The following is a 16,371-nucleotide window of genomic DNA, read 5'->3' as shown; positions in this document are numbered from 1 at the left end:
GATAATTGTCCATGTATAACATGTTTGAGAACTCTAGCAAGGAGAGTCTGCTCTCAGGATTCTTGACCAAATATTTACCCAGGGGAAATTTATTCTCTTATTAATTTTTTAAAGCAGGGACATCATGAATTTTTTAAAATCATGAATGAGGGTTGGATTGCGTCAAGTACTTTTCTGCATCTATTGATATGATCCTATGATTTTTCTTCTTTAGCCTGTTGATGTGCTGGGTTACAGTGATTTTTGAATGTTGAAGCAGCCGTGTATCCCTAAGGTAAATACCTCTCGGTCATGGTGTTGGATTCATATGTTGGGTTTATATGTTGTTGTATTCAATTTGCTAATAATTTGCTAAGGATTTTTTTTTTTTTTAAGCATGAGAGATATTGGTTTGTAGTTTTCCTTTCCTGAAATGTTGTTGCTGATTTGGGTAGTAGGATAATGTGGTACTCACAGAATGAATTGGGAAGTGTTCCCTTTGACTGTATTTTGGAAGGGATGGTAGAGAATAAATATCATTTCTTCCTTAAATGTGTATTAGAAGTTACCATGAAACCAATCTGAGCCTGGTGCTTTCAGTTTTACAAGGCTATTAATTATTGATTCAATTTCTTTAATAGATAATGACAAACTCAGATGATATGTTTCTCCTTGTGTGAGAAACATATCATCTGAGTTTGGCAGAAAGACTTGGGTCTTTCAAAGAATTGATCCATTTCATCTAAGTTGTCAAACTTCTGGGCATAGAATTATTCGCAATATTTTTTTAAAAATATATTTTTTATTGACTTTTAGAGAGGAAGGGAGAGGAATAAAGTGATAGAAACATCAATGATGAGAGAGAATCATTGATCGACTGCCTCCTGCACACTCCCTGCTGGGGATTAAGCCCACAACCCAGGCATGTGCTCTTGGCCGGAATCAAACCTGGGACCCTTCAGTCCGCAGGCCGATGCTCTATCCACCGAGCCAAACTGGCTAGGCCCTAATATTTTAGGCACTCTAGGGCATAATATTTTTTTATTATCTTTTTAATTTCCCTAGGATCAATATTCATGTGTTGTGTGTGTGTACTTATATATTTAAATAATATACTTATGTATTTTTAATGAACATGAAATATTTTATATCTGATATTAGCAATTGATATCTTTTCTCTCTTTTTTTGTTGTTGTTAATCCTTACCCGAGGATATTTTTTCCCATTGATGTTTACAGTGGAAGAGACAGAGAGAAAGAAACATCGATGTAAGAGAGACACACCAATTGATTGTCTCCTATAGCTGGGGCCGGGAATTGAGTCTGCCTGCAACCAAAGTACATGCCCTTGACCGAAAATGAACCTGTGAGTCGGCAGGCTGATGGTCTAATCACTGAGCCAAGCTGGCTAGGGCTTCTCCTCCTCCTCCTCCTCCTCCTCCTCCTCCTCCTCCTCCTCCTCCTCCTCCTCTTCTTCTTCTTCTTCTTCTTCTTCTTCTTCTTCTTCTTCTTCTTCTTCCTCTTCTCTCAGTTATCCTGACCAGAGATGTATCCATTTTATTGATTTTTGTGTGTTTTTTTAAATTTATTAAATTTAATGGGTGACATTGGTCAACATGAACATATAGGTTTCAGGAGTGGGTTTCTACATTGCAAGATCTGTATATTGTATCATGTGCCCACCACCACCCAAAGTCAGCTCTCCTTATTGACTTGTTTAAAATCAGCTTTTGGTTCTATTTAAGAAAACAAACATAGATATATCAACAAGCAGACTGTCAAATTACAGCGGGGAGGGGAGGAAGATCTGGGGGAGATAATAGATCAATCGAAGGACTTTTATACATGCATATAAGTACAACCAATGGACATAAACCTCTGGAGAGGGAGGGGATGTGTGGAAGGGAGAGAGGGGGGCAAAAAAAAAATCAATAAAATATATTTTTAAAAAAATAACACACACACACACAAAAAAAAAAGAAAACAAACATAGAAAAGAAAGTTTTTTAAGAAGTAAAATAAAGAACAAAACCAAACAATAAAAACAAATCAGCTTTTGGTTTTGTTTTCTTTATTTCCTGTCTTCAGTTTCATTGATTTCTGCTCTAATTTTTGACATCTCTACTGCTTACTTTGGATCTAATTTGCTCTTCTTTTTGGATTTCCTAAGGTGGAAACTTATATTACTAGTTTTAATCTTTTTTCTTTTCTAAAATATGCCTTCGATATTATAAATTCCCTCTATTACTGCTTTCTATAAATTCTGGTAAGTTGTATGTTCATTTTCATTTAGTTAAAAGTATTTTCAAATTTCTCTTAAGACTTCTTCAGGAGAATCCAAGATGGCTGCTCGGGTAGGCAACTAGCCGCAGCCGCACACAACAATTTTAATAAAATACAACTAAAATATAAAATGGACAATACCCAGAACTACAGGAAAGTCGACTGACTGGAAATCCTACATCGAGAAGCAAGGAGAAAACCAGAAGGAAGCGCGGAGGAGCTGTAAAAGCCCAAGGTACGGAGACACGCGGCGCGCGGAGAGGACGGAGCCGGAGAGGAGGGAGGCCGAGTGCCTGACGGGCGTTCCCTAGCGGAAAGGAGATAAAACTCCGACTGTGCTGGGCCCCTGACTGCTCTGAACTCCAGTTCTGGGCCAGACCCCGGGGACCCAGGCTCAGCCATAGGGAGCTGGGCTGTAAGTCGGAACCCCGGGGTAGCGGAGAAAGGAGGTCCCGGAGGCGCGCACACTGCCCCCAGAGAAGGGACGGTCGGCTGTGCCGCGGGATTGCCCTGACGGGAAGGAGACTGGGGCTCCAGACTGCTGTGAACGCCACCTCCAACTCCACTTCCAACTGAACTGAACCCCAATACCGGGCTCATTGTGGGAGAGCATAGACTGTTTGGCAGCAGGCGAAAATCGAGGGCACCTTTCTCTCAGAGGCTCCGGCAGCTGAAGGACCCGCATAGGGCGGGGCTGACGGAAGCCAAAGCTGCAGGCTCCACCCTGAAACCCCGTCCCATCTGTAACTGCGAAATGCGACAACAAAATAGATCACAAACGAAAGAAATGGAGGACAAAAAGCGTCTGGATATAGAGTTCAAATCTACGCTTATAAGGTTTTTCAAGAATTTCCTAGAAAAGATGGATAAGACCTATGAGGATATGAAAAGAGACCATCAAGAAATGATAAGGGAACAACAAGAAATAAAGAATACATTGTCTGAAATAAAACATATTTTACAGAGTCCTAAAAACAAAAGGGAAGATCGCAAGAATCAAGTCAAAGATTTGGAACATAAAGAGCCAGAAGACACTCCTCCACAGAAGCTAGAAGGCAAGAGAATCCAGAAAATTGAAGATAATGTAAGAAACCTCTGGGACAACTTCAAGCGAACCAACATCAGAATTATGGGGGTTCCAGAAGATGAGAGAGAGCAAGATATCGAAAACATACTGAAAGAAATAGTGACAGAAAACTTCCCCCACCTGGTGAAAGAATTTGACTTACAAGTCCAGGAAGCGCACAGAACTCCAAACAAAAGGAATCCAAAGAGGACCACACCGAGACACATCATTATTAAAATTCCAAGAGCAAAAGATAAAAAGAGAATATTAAAAGAAGCAAGAGCAAAGAAGGTAGTAACTTATAAAGGAGCACCTATACGATTGTCAGCTGACTTCTCAACAGAAACCATGCAGGCCAGAAGGGAATGGCAAGAAATATTCAAGGTGATGAATAGCAAGAACCTACAGCCAAAAATAAGCTACCCAGCAAAGCTATCACTCAGAATCGAAGGCCAGATAAAGAGCTTCACTAATAAAAAAAAGCTAAAGGAGTTCATCACCACCAAACCAGAATTATATGAATTGCTGAAGGGGGTTCTTTCAGAAGAGAAAGTAAACAAAGATAAAAATTATGAACAACAAATACATAATTATCAACAAGTGAATCTAAAAACCAAGGAAATTAAAAAAATCTGATGAACAATATTAACTGTTGAATATAATAGAATCAGAGGTATGGAAGGGGAGTGAACTGACGATTCTTGGGGAAAAGGGGAGAGGGGGGCGTGGGAAGAGACTGAACATAAACTGTGCACCTATGGATGAGGACAATGGGGAGAGGGGAAAGGGCAGAGGGTGGGGTGGGAACCTGGTGGAGGAGAGCAATGGTGGGGGGGCGGGGGGAAGGAACATTTGTAATAATATGAAAAATAAAAACTTATTAAAAAAAAAAAAAAAAAAAAGACTTCTTCAACCTATGTATTATTTAAAAGTGTGTTGTATAACCTCCAAATATTTTTGAATTTTCCACCTTTTTGTTATAATTTCTAGTTTAATTTCATCGTGCTTCGAAAGCATACTTTGTATGGTTTCAATTTTTTTAATTGTTAAGATGTGTTTATGGCCCAGAATGTGGTCTATTGTGGTGACTAACTACTTGATGTGTGAGCTTGAGGAGAGTGTATATTCTATTGTTGAGTGAAATAGTCAATAGATGTCAATTATATTTGGTTGATTGATGGTAATGTTGAGATCAACTATATCCTATTGATTTTCTGCCGGCTGCATCTGTCCATTGCTGATAGAGAGCTGTTAAACTATAATAGTGGATTCATTTATTTCTCTTTGCTTTTCTATCAATTTTGCCTCATACTTTGACACTCTGTTGTTAAGTGTATAAACATTAAGGATTATTATGTGTTCTTGAGGAACTGACCATTTTATCAATATGTTTATCATTATATAATGCCCCTCTTTATCCCTGATAATTTTCCTTGCTCCAAAGTCCAAAGTCCATTTTGCCTGAAAGTCAAATAGCTACTCTAGTGTTCTCTTGATTAGTGTTAGCATGATATATCTTTATCCATCTTTTGGATTTTTAAAAATATTACATTGGGCCGAAACCGGTTTGGCTCAGTGAATAGAGCATCAGCCTGCAGACTGAAAGGTCCCAGGTTCGATTCCAGTCAAGGGCATATAACTTGGTTGTGGGCACATCCCCAGTAGGGGATGTGCAGAAGGCAGCTCATCGATTTTTCTAACTCTCTATCCCTGTCCCTTTCTCTCTGTAAAATAATCGATAAAATATATATATATTTTAAAAGAGTCAGTAACTGAGACAGGGAGACGAAGCCCCACAGAGAGGAAGGAGAGGCAGTCAGAAGTAAAAAGCAAATCTTATGCTCTTCAAAATTTCTGCACAAGGCTAATATCTGAATGCCTTAGAGCCGTGGTCGGCAAACTGCGGCTCTCGAGCTACATGCAGCTCTTTGGCCCCTTGAGTGTGGCTCTTCCACAAAATACGACAGCCTGGGCAGGTCTATTTTGAAGACGTGGTATCAGAAGAAGTTTTAAATTTAAAAAATTTGGCTCTCAAAAGAAATTTCCATCGTTGTACTGCTGATATTTGGCTCTGTTGACTAATGAGTTTGCTGACCACTGCCTTAGAGCTTTCCTTTCTAAGTGAATTCATCACCAGTCACACACCCACTGTGGACTGAGATACGGAGAAGGACCTAGGAATACACGAGGGCTCCCACGAATGACCCGGTGACCACACTCTCTAGTGGCTCCTCAGCGTTTATCTTGGAACTTGCTGTGGTTTCTCTCACTAGCGGAGGAAATTGAGGGGAAGAGGTAATTGATTTCCAGGCTTATTCCCAAGGTACCCTTCTGCTTCCTTCTTTTAGCCACATCCACTTTCTCACCTCAAACGCTTTTTATTCAGGCTGTATCGAGGTAGCACAAGATGCCTAGTTAGCTCAACTCCAGGAAGCAGGACAATCTTTCAAAGCCCAACTCCTGTCAGAGTGCCTCCGTCCGAGAGGACCTGTCCAGGTAGGACTGGCCTTTCAGCCAAGCTGAGTATGTGGTGTGTCCTGATGGTGTGATTGGAGGAGTGGCAAGGTTGCCAGATCCGAAAATTTCCTTTTCCACTCATGCCTAAAAATTCTACCCTTATTGATTCCTACCCAGTGTCTGGAAGGAAAAGACACAGGAAGAAGATGCTGGCTGTTTACTTTCTAATGTTGCTTGGGGATAGCCTTTGACCGGAGTCATATGGGGACTTCAGAGTGTACAAATTGGAATATCTTACAACTTCCCAGTACATGCTGACAGAATTCAATACAAGGCCTCAAAGCTTTGGGGCAGGGGCAGAAAATCAAAGAACTTTTCAGTGACTATTTCTTAGGAAGCAGAATAACAGCAATGAGCTGGGTTTGACCAAAGTCAGATCATGGTGTTTAACATATGCTTGATTGAACAGCATTGTTTGCAATCAGTATGCTATGTCGCTTATGCTGATTTAAAAGCACATGGAATAAAATTGCATGCGGGCATCCCCACTATCCCATCTTGTCTTTATCTGGTTGGGTGGCTCAGTTGGATGGAGTGTCATCTTACACTAAAAGGTTGTGGGTTCTATTCCTGGTCAGGGAACATAGTACCCAGATTGGGGATTCAATCCACAGTGAGGCAACCAATTGATGTTTCTCTCACACATCGATGTTTCTCTCTCTCTCCCTAAAATCAATAAAAACATATCCTGGAGTGAGGATTAAAAAAAAAAAAAGTAAGTACAATACAATAACTTTTATTATATATATTGCTATAATTGTTCTATTTTATTATTAGTTATTATTCCTGGTCTCTTTATTGTGCCCATTTTATAAATTAAACTGTATCATAGATATGCGTGTCCAGGAAAAACAACAACATAATGTATACAGGGTTTAGAACTATGTGTGATTTCAGGCATCTACTTGGGGGTCTTAGAATGTATCCTCCATGCATAAGGGGGGACTACCTTCACCATTTAGTAGGGCATGTATATCCAGTTTAAGTCACAGGAGATGCACCAACTTGTCTTGGTTTTGTTTCCTGCCTTTGCACAAGCCTTACCTATTCTAACAGGAACCCACATGTGCTCAGCCTGACGCCATGTCCCTAACCTGGAACAGAGCCCATGTGGGATTTAGCTCAGTGACAAGAATCATGTGCGTGAATCCTGGAAACTCTAATCTTAATGTCTCTCTCCAGACAAGGTCTTCTCAGGAGAATCTCTATTCTTTTTTTTTTTTTAAATATATTTTATTGATTTTTGTACAGAGAGGAAGGGAGAGAGATAGAGAGTTAGAAACATCGATGAGAGAGAGTCATCGATCAGCTGCCTCTTGCACACCTCCTACTGGGGATATGCCCGCAACCAAGGTACATGCCCTTGACCAGAATCGAACCCGGGACCTTTCAGTCCCCAAGCCGACGCTCTATCCATTGAGCCAAACCAGTTTCGGCAGAATCTCTATTCTTGGGAGGATGTCCCAATAAGGGACATGAAAGAGCAGTGTTTCCATCCAGCTTGAGAAACATTCTGATTGCCTCACCTGTGTGCTGAAGCTACCTACCTGTTCTCTTACCCAGGCTGGACAAGCTGCTGTTGCCTCTGGAAGAATTCACTTCCTCTGGCCCAATCCCCATCTCCACTGCCCCGGAGGCTGTGTGTGGACCCTGATTCTGCCTGGGTCACCCCACTGCCATGCCCTCCGCACACTGCTATCCAGAGGGAGGTTCTGCTTCTGCCCCTTCTGTCTGATTCTCACTGGGTGCTCCCAGATATGGCTTCCTGCCCACAGCCTTCCCACTTGGACTGTTAAGCAATTACTTGGGCTTGGAGACGTGCTGCAGCCCCAACTCTGTCCCCGGTGACCTCTTGTGGTGGTTTGAAGTCAGCTAATGATGGGAGTATTTACACCACAGATATGGGCGTACACCACAGAGCAGAGCTTTTCTTTCTGGAGAGCCAGTGGTGGTTTCACCAGTACACTGCTGACTGGGCTTCTGGTTCCTTCAAACGTGGTAGGACGGCCTCCTTTCTCCCAGAGATTCTCTGGGTCCCTGTCACCTCCAAAGTGAGGAGGTAAGGCTCAGTGGAGATTCCAAGCTTCTCTCTCACCCACATGGCAGGGCTAATTGGAAGAGGCTGGCTCAGTTCCAGAAGATGAGTTCACCCTTGTAGGGCACCCACCGCAAGCTGAGAGGGCTCTGATCGGCCTCTTGAACTAAAGCTGAGCTCTCCAGCGGGAGGGCATTTGTGTGCCTTCTAATGACAGGGATCCTGCCTATAATTCTCAACCCACGTCTGCTCTGCCCGTGTTCCACGTTTAAATGCAAAAGACGCCACTCTGCCTCCAGGTATTTGGGCATATCTTTTCAGCTCTTCCTGCACGAGGCCAGACACATCAGTTGTAGACACAGATATCTGACTCATAGGAAGCCTCTGGCTATCTTATCTCACTGACATCCCTGGTTTCAACTGGAAAGGCGGGAAAGGTGTTAAAGAACAGAAAAAAAGAAAGTTGTACTCAATTTGGCAAACATAAGGAAATATCCAACATCACCCCAAAACAATTTAGGAAATGATAGTATTTTCACCATTGAAACGTAGCAGGGTTTGAAAAGATTGAGGCCTGTTGAGGGCATGATCAGAGCCTCTGGAAACAGAGCTGGGTGGGCACCTGGCTCCTCTGTAGATTGTCTCTGTGACCTTAGAGAGTTCGTTGTCTTCTCTGAGCTCAGTCTCAATGTGGCTGCTTCTTGAATTCCCTAGTTGTAGGACTTCCATTCAGCCAGATTTCAGGCGGGCTCTGAATGATGGTTGTTCTGCCGTTCAGTTGTAATTTTGATGTGGTTGTGAGGAGGCGAGTACCACATTTACCTATGCCGCCATCTTGACCAGAAGCCCATCAGTTTTGGTTTTATTGGGTTTAAGTTGTTAGTGTTCTGATGCATTTGAGATTACATAATGTACATGATTATTATCTTTGTCATCTGGAGGGTGCAATTTTCATAAGATTACACTTTGAATCCCAAGCTCTTGTTCTCCGGTATAGGTTGAACTGTTGCTTCTCCAAAAATTCATAGGTTGAAGTCCTAACCCTGTGTTCCTCAGAATGTGACCTTATTTGGAGACAGGATCATTTCCGATGTAATTCGTTAAGATGAGGTCATACTGGAGTAGGGTGCCCCCTAATCCAACATGATTGGTGTTTTTATAAAGGAAGGAAATTGTGCCAGAAACCAAGATCAACAGTTATTAATATGAATGCGAGGAGTGCACCAGAAGGCAGAGTGGCTCCTTGGAAGTTCACAGGGTGAATTTGCATTGTACCTACTGCTGACTCAATGGCCTAAAGCAAACACCCCGAAAACACGATAGTCTTACTGTTTACTATAACATTGCCATTGATATGTCTGTTTGCATTCCTAAAAGGCAATTGTGTATTCTAGTAAATAAAAGCAGCTGGGAAAAGGAGATTCTATAGTTGAGTTTGCCCTGGCCTCCCCCCATAAAATCAAAATTAATCCCGTCTTGTGTGTATCATTTGTACGTCAGCTCTTTCTCCAAGCCTTTGAACCCGAAAGCCATGCTGGTGGTATCCTTTCACAAAGTTGGACACAGGCACCAATACAGGGAGAACACCATGTGAACATGAAAATGGCCGTCTGCAAGCCAAGAGAGCAGCCTGAAGCAGGTTTTTCCTTCCTATGGCTCAAGAGGAACCAATCCTGTCAACATGTTGATCTCAGACTTCCAGCCTCCAGAACTGTGAGACAACACATTTCTGTTGTTTGCTACTCAGTCTGCAGTGTTTTGTTACATCAGCTCTAGCAAACTAATACACTGTCCAATAAATAGACTTTCCTTTTGTGCCTCATAGCATTTGCTGACAAGAAAAACTGTCATGATTCTCTAAAACCTTAGAACTTTTTTTTAGGTAATTTTTTCTTATTTTTTTTATTTCGAGAGAGAGGAAAACTGAAATATTGCAATGCCATCCAAAATTAGAAATAGTCCCAACAACTTAGAAATGTTTGAAAAGTTATTTAATTAAAATAAAAAAATCTTAAGCCCTGCCTCAGTTGGTTGGAGCTTCACCTGATTCCTGGTCAAGGCATACACCTAGGTAGTGGGTTCCATCTCCGGTTGGCTCTCATATGGGAGGCAATCAATTGATATTTTTCTCTTGCATTAATGTTTCTCCCACTCTCTTTCATCTCCCTCTCTCTCTTTCTAAAAATCAATGAAAACATATTCTTGGGTGAGGATTTAAAATAACAATAACAAATAAAATACAGTAAAATATTCTTAAGACACATTAAACTCTAAACTATTTACATTGCTCCAAAGTTTCTTTTTACATTTGTCAACACGTATATTCTCACATACTTGGAATCATTGGCTGTGTGCTTTCTTGTGTTGTTGTGTTTTTTCTTTAATCTTATTTGATATAAATATTTCTACATAGGGATAATGGTCCATAGTGACATATTATTAAATAGTGACATATTATTTACGTGCCTTTCATATATTATTAGTCATTTCTTATTTTCTAATTTTTCACTATGAATATTTTTGTATAATTTATCTTTTTTTTTTTTTTTTTTTTTTACTTCTCTTGAACTATTTCCTTCAGGTATATATCCAGAAGAGAAAATCCTGGATTGCATAGTGTAGTACTTCCTGTTACATGTTCACCCATTATTCTTTTAACAGATTGAGCCTGTGGTTTCAACAGAAATAAAACTACGTAAGTGTGCAGATTTCCCCCATAATCTTGACGTCATTCAGTCTCACCATTTTAAAAGTTGTTTCCCCCCCCTCTATTTTAAAAAGCTTTCCCTCGTCTTCAAGGTTGCTTTAATTTTATACTTATGTGGGAGGTGGCCCCAGGCACTTTTAAAGCACCTGGCGTAGGTTTCTATCTTACTGAGATAGAGCTTTTTGCAACCAATGCTGGCTTCCTGCGGTCGCCCTAAGCGGGCAGTCCACCTTCCCCTCTCAGCGGGGACTCTCCCAGCTCCTGCACGTTCCCCACCGCGGGGCCAGGGCGCCCTTTGCGGCTGCGCCCGCCAGGGGTCAGCGCAGGCTCAGCTTTAGGCTCTGGCCTCCCACAATGCACCGGGCTCTGTGGTCCCCGCGTCGGAAGGTGACGGAGCTGCGGCTGGGCGGCGGGGCCACCACAGGTTTGGGAAGTGTGGGCGGGGCTGCGGAGGGGCGGGGTGTCCCGGGGGCGGGGTCGCGTGGGCGGGGCGTCCGGGGGCGGGGCCTCGTATGCGGCGGGGCCCTGGCCCGCCGCCGCCGCCGCCGCCGCCGTAGCCCCTCCTGCGGGCCGCAGCCAGGGCTCAGGTCGTGCCCTCCCCGGCAGCGGAGACCGCTCCCCCGGACGCTGTAACCAGGTAAGGGCTGGGGTTGAGGGCGATGTGTGGAGTCTTTTATTAGTTGTGCAAACGGGAACGTCTTAAGCTGCTTCCATGTTTAGCTGGAGCCACCAGGTCTGTTGGGGGCGGGGGGCGGGGGGAGAGTCTGTTTTAAAACTCTTTTGTCTGCGTTCCCTTCTCCCCGTCCCTAGTCGCTGCGGGGCTCCGGGGAGCCGGGTGTGGGGAGCCGGTGCCCGGGGGATTGCAGGCTCGTGCAGGGGAGCCAGTCCCCCGGAGCGGGGCTGGGATGGGGGAGAGCCGGTGCAGGCGCGGGCTGGGGTGCGCGGACGCGGGGTGCAGGGGCGGCGGGCCGGGGTCTGCGGGTGCGGGTGCTGAGCCCCGCGGCCCCCGGCGCCGGAGTGAGCGGCGGCTGTCCGGAGCCCCGCCGCGCCAGCCTGTCAGGTGCAGGCCGTCCTGAGACTGGAGCTAGTGGGTGCTCTCAGGTGCTCCCGGACCCAGACGCGCCGTCCCCAGGTCCCCTCCTCTCCAGGACGCTGCTTCCCCATAGTCCTTGCTGCCATACTCCAGAGCGAGCGCTGGCCCTCGTCTGGGGGCTCCACACTTAGAACTTCGCACAAAGTTTGGCAGACGGGAGCCTGGGATGTGGGGCAGCGGGGAGAGCTGAGGTCGCGGGTGTCTGTCCTCCTCGGCTGTGTCTGGGCACTCTGCCTGGCTCCCTGGATTCGGCCTCGCTTCCTGTTCCCCTCGGTGGCGATGCCAGTCTCTGGTAATCCCAACCGGGAAGCTCCAGCCTGCAGTTCTAAGGTAATGCCACCTTTGCCAGCTCCCAAAAGCTCAGAAGACAGGACTATTCCCATCTCTATCCCAAGGTAGAAGAAGTTACATTTTTAGAGATGTATTTTTCTTTAAAACCTCCACCCTCTAGTCATTCCAATACAGTCATATCGATTGATTTTTACATGTGAAATCTAAGCAGTTTCTCTTATTGTTTAGTAATAAAGGCTATATAATTAGGAACACTGCCTGATACATTCTTCAAGTGACCATGATTCTGATTAATAAATGAGCTGTAGTAAAAGGCAGGACATGGGAAATCAGGCGAACTTGCTTCCAAAACCATTTCTACTGTTACGAAGAGGTTGGATTTAATTATCTTTATTGTTTCTTCCAAATGTAAAATGCTGGACGCACCTCTTGGCTTGAGATAGCAATCGAATATAAGAAAATTCTTTCAAATTATTTTAAAATGGGATATTGTCGCCTCACGTATTCCCAGGGGAAGAATCTAGGAGTTATTAGGATTCTTACTTTTTGTTAAGTAGAATTTCTTAATGGTCCTTAACTCCATCTCTGGGTACTTTTCCTTCAGAAGTGTCAGTTCTCTATCAAAATACGAAATTATGAATTGCTTATTATGTATAATATTTTCTATTTGGAAAATACTTTCCACATCTGACATTAATATTTATTTAAATGCATTGTGTATTTATGATTAAAAAAGGTAAACCTTTAAATGATTAAAAGCAAGAAAAAAAATAGTTGCCTGGCCAGTGTGGCTCAGTGGTTGAGCATCAACCTATGAACCAGAAGGTCACGGTTTGATTCTGTGGTCAGTGAGGTGTGTGCAGGAAGCATCAGTGATTCTCTATCATTATTGATGTTTCCATTTCTCTCCCCTTTTCCCTCTTTGAAATCCATAAAAAATATATTTTAAAAAATTGTCTTAGCTAGTAGACATCCTCAGTTAGTGGAGATAAATGAAAAAGATGAAACCCATTAATAGGAAAACAAAACAAAACAAAACATCCATAAGAATTAGAGGGCACTGTTTGAAGCTTAAAATAAGCAGTTTAAGCCCTAACTGGTTTGGCTCAGTGGATGAGCATCAGCCTACAGACTGAGGAGTCCCAGGTTCGATTCTGGTCAAGGGCATGTAATTTGGTTTCGGGCACATTCCTAGGAGGGGGTGTGCAGGAGGCAGCTGATCTGGTGTTTCTCTCTCATTGATGTTTCTAACTCGCTTTCCCTCTCCCTATCCATAAAAAAATCAATAAAATATATTTAATAAAAAAAAGAAACAGTTTAAGAACATGTTAAAGATAACATTGCACAGTAGATTGCAAGCATTCGTAAGCCCATAGCCCCAAGAGATTCATGTGGAAAGACACTGACACCCATATAAAAGAAATATGTAGATAAATTCATGGGCTCCCTTTATAAAAATAAGTGGATCAGATGTTTCCCACATTAACTGTAAATACCATGCACGTTGGATTAATTTAAACTGTTGGCCCATTCATTGCTTTTACAACCTTCCAATTCCTTTATTATTTCAAAAAAGGCCCAGTGGCCCAGTTCTTGCTTCTGAAAAAGGTAAACTAAAACAAACCCCACAATTGACCTCTAGCCACAGACTGGCGTTTACAGGAGTTAGCACAAGCAAGCAACTCATAATTTACTCATTGCTTGAGAAGATACCTAACTGACTGCAAGACTGGACTCATTGCTCTAGCCCACTCCTAATGAGAAATAGCCATGGGTTTGACTTCTTAATTGGGTGCTGTGTCATCAGAACCATACAACTAGGGGGGCCTAGCATATGTCTCAGGATTTCTCAGAACTGTGAAGACGTAAGGAGCTCAAATGAAAAACACACAACTTATTTTGGAGGAAGAAAGGAATAAAGTACTTAGAAATAGTTCCCCTTTGGCTTCCATCTTTAGGGTGCCAGTACTTAAAAAGCCGCTTATTATATTAGGATACTAATTATAACATTAACTCATTATGCATTCACAAAATCATGGAGATAAAGTGACTAGAGGTGAGGCCTGGAAAGATAAGAAGTACGATGAAAGAGAGAGGTAGGAGCCAGGTCACAGAGGGCCTGGGAAGGGTGAGGGGAGCCACTGAACACTTAGTGGAGAGGATCAGGGTCAGAGCTGCTTTAGGTAGCTCTCCCGGAAGTCCGTGAAGGACAGACTTAAGAGGCGAGGAGGCAGGAAGAACGGCTAGGAGGCTGTAGCAGTGATTAGGAAAGAAATGATGAGGGCTTAGCACTTACAGAATGCATTACCAGTTTCCGCTTTCTCATACATTACCTCATTTGGTTTTCATAACGGTTCATTGCAGCCAGTGGGTTAATATTCATCTCTTCACTTTGTAAGCTTACCTCAGCGCTTTGTGTTCATCATCCCTGACTTTTATAAAAACCACTATAAGTTAGGCATTATTAGCCCACTGTACAGATGTGCATACTGAGGCAGGTTAAGAAGCAGCCCTCGGTCCAATGTCTAGTGCAGGATCCGTTTTGAATAGTGGGCAAAGAATGAGGCAAGACAACTCTTCCAGGCAAACCTATACCCCGAAAACACTCTCAGGGGTCAGCATGGCAGTGGGATCGCAGTGCCCTGAAAACACTTTCATCTCTGCAAGGGTCCCCTTGAACAGAACAGTGTGGCAGTTCCTCAAAATAGCGAACATAGATTTACTATGTGATCCAGCAATTCCACCTCTGGGTATATACCCCAAAGAAGTAAAAGCAGGATCTCAAACGTATCTGTACACCGATGTTCATGGCAGCATTATTCATAATACTCAAGAGGTGGAAACGGCGCAGGTGGAGGAATGGGTAAACAAAATGCGGTATACCCATACAATGAACTATTATTCCGTGTGGAGAGCGGCTACAGTGTTTGGACAGTTCACGCCTCGGACTAAAGAGAGGGCACAGTCCTCTCATTGCCACATACAAGTCCCAGCTTGGAGGGCAAAGCCCTCCCAGCACAATGATAGCCAACAGCTGTAGTTGTAAGCTTGAACCTATGGTCCAAACACGTGGCCCCATGTGCCTGAGTGACACGGGCTTGACAGAGTTCAGGTGCATGTAATTGAGTAGATTCGAAACCCACAATAATGTTGTAACCACACCCTTACTTTGCCTCGTGGAATCTGTCTATAAAATAAGGAGACAGCTTACAGGCTGTGGCACTGTCTCCATCAGAGAGGGCAGCATCTCTTCCAGACCCAGCTTTCTTCTCTTGTCTGTCGTTTCTGAATCCTTCACCGCCCCCACTCAGGTTCACCCGTGGCCGTGCTGGCGGCACAATTCAGCCTTAAAAGGGAAGGAAATTCTGACATCCGCTACCACATGGATGAACTTTGAGGCCGTCATGCTGAGTGAAATCAGCCAGTCACAAAGGACACACTGTACAATTCATTTAGAGCGGTCACAGTCATAGAAATGGAGAGCAGACTGGGGGTTGCCAGAGGCCAGGAGGCGAGGGGAATGGGGAGTTGCTGTGCAACGGGGAGAGAGTTTCTGTTTGGAAAGATGAAGAGAGTGATGGAGATGGATGGTGGTGACTTTTGAACAACAACATTTATGTCCTCAGTGCCTCTGAACTGTACATTCAAAAATGCTTAAAATGGTAAACTTTATGTTATGAACAGATGACCAAAGTCCAGGCGCGTGTGACAAATTAGTGAGCAGGACGACTAGGAAATTCATTCTCAAAGTAAAACAGACGTCTCGTGAAACCCAGCCCAAAGGAAGGACGCTCGCTGGACGCCTAGAGACAATCACAGCGTGTCAGGTGGGAAGGTATCAGGGACACCGTTTAGTGACGCCTCCAGTTTTACAGTTGAAAACAGAGTTATCGAGCGATTTTCCCAGAGCCACTGAGGAAATTCAGGCAAAGGGAGAATTCAAAGCAAAAACTTTGGGTCGACAGACAGAGGTGGTTTTCTTATCCTATCTAATAAAGAGGGAATATGCTAATTGACCATCACTCCATCTCAAAGATGGCTGCCCCCACAGCTGAGGCCAAGTTCCCTTAAGGAGTTTTAACAAGCAATCAGCAGGGACCTGAGGCTACACACCCGTGCACCCCCTAATCCCCCCCAACTCCCACCCCTACCCCTGTCCTGGTGTCAGGCTGGGGGACCTCAGGCTGCACTCTAGGCCCCAGTGCCAGGCAAGGGGACCTGAGGCCATGCCCCCTACCAGGTAAGGCTTGACAGGGGACTTCAGGCTGTGCCCCCAACCCTGGCACCAGGCTGAGGGACCTAGACGGCACCCCCTGCATGGCAGGGCTTGACAGGGGACCTCAGGCCACACACCCCACCCCAGCACCAGGCCAGGTACTGTGCCCCCCTGCCTGGCTGGGC

The 16,371-nt window shown here is 44.1% G+C and overlaps 1 protein-coding gene across 2 annotated transcripts in view; it reads left to right on the top strand.

Moving 5' to 3' along the window:
• Window positions 1–11,118: 11,118 nt before the first annotated feature.
• The window catches only part of EXTL3 (exostosin like glycosyltransferase 3), a 110,936-nt gene continuing 105,683 nt past the window's right edge, over window positions 11,119–16,371 (top strand). The window contains exon 1 of one of the 2 annotated variants that reach the window (XM_084886377.1): window positions 11,119–11,223. The gene's annotated coding sequence lies outside the window, so the exon portion shown is untranslated. The remainder of the gene's footprint in view (window positions 11,224–16,371) is intronic. The other variant, XM_084886379.1, reaches the window with a different exon arrangement.

This window comes from Pipistrellus hanaki (genome assembly GCF_964339955.1).
Source record: "Pipistrellus hanaki genome assembly, chromosome: 5".
Taxonomy (NCBI): domain Eukaryota; kingdom Metazoa; phylum Chordata; class Mammalia; order Chiroptera; family Vespertilionidae; genus Pipistrellus; species Pipistrellus hanaki.
This window is presented reverse-complemented; position numbering and strand designations above follow the sequence as displayed.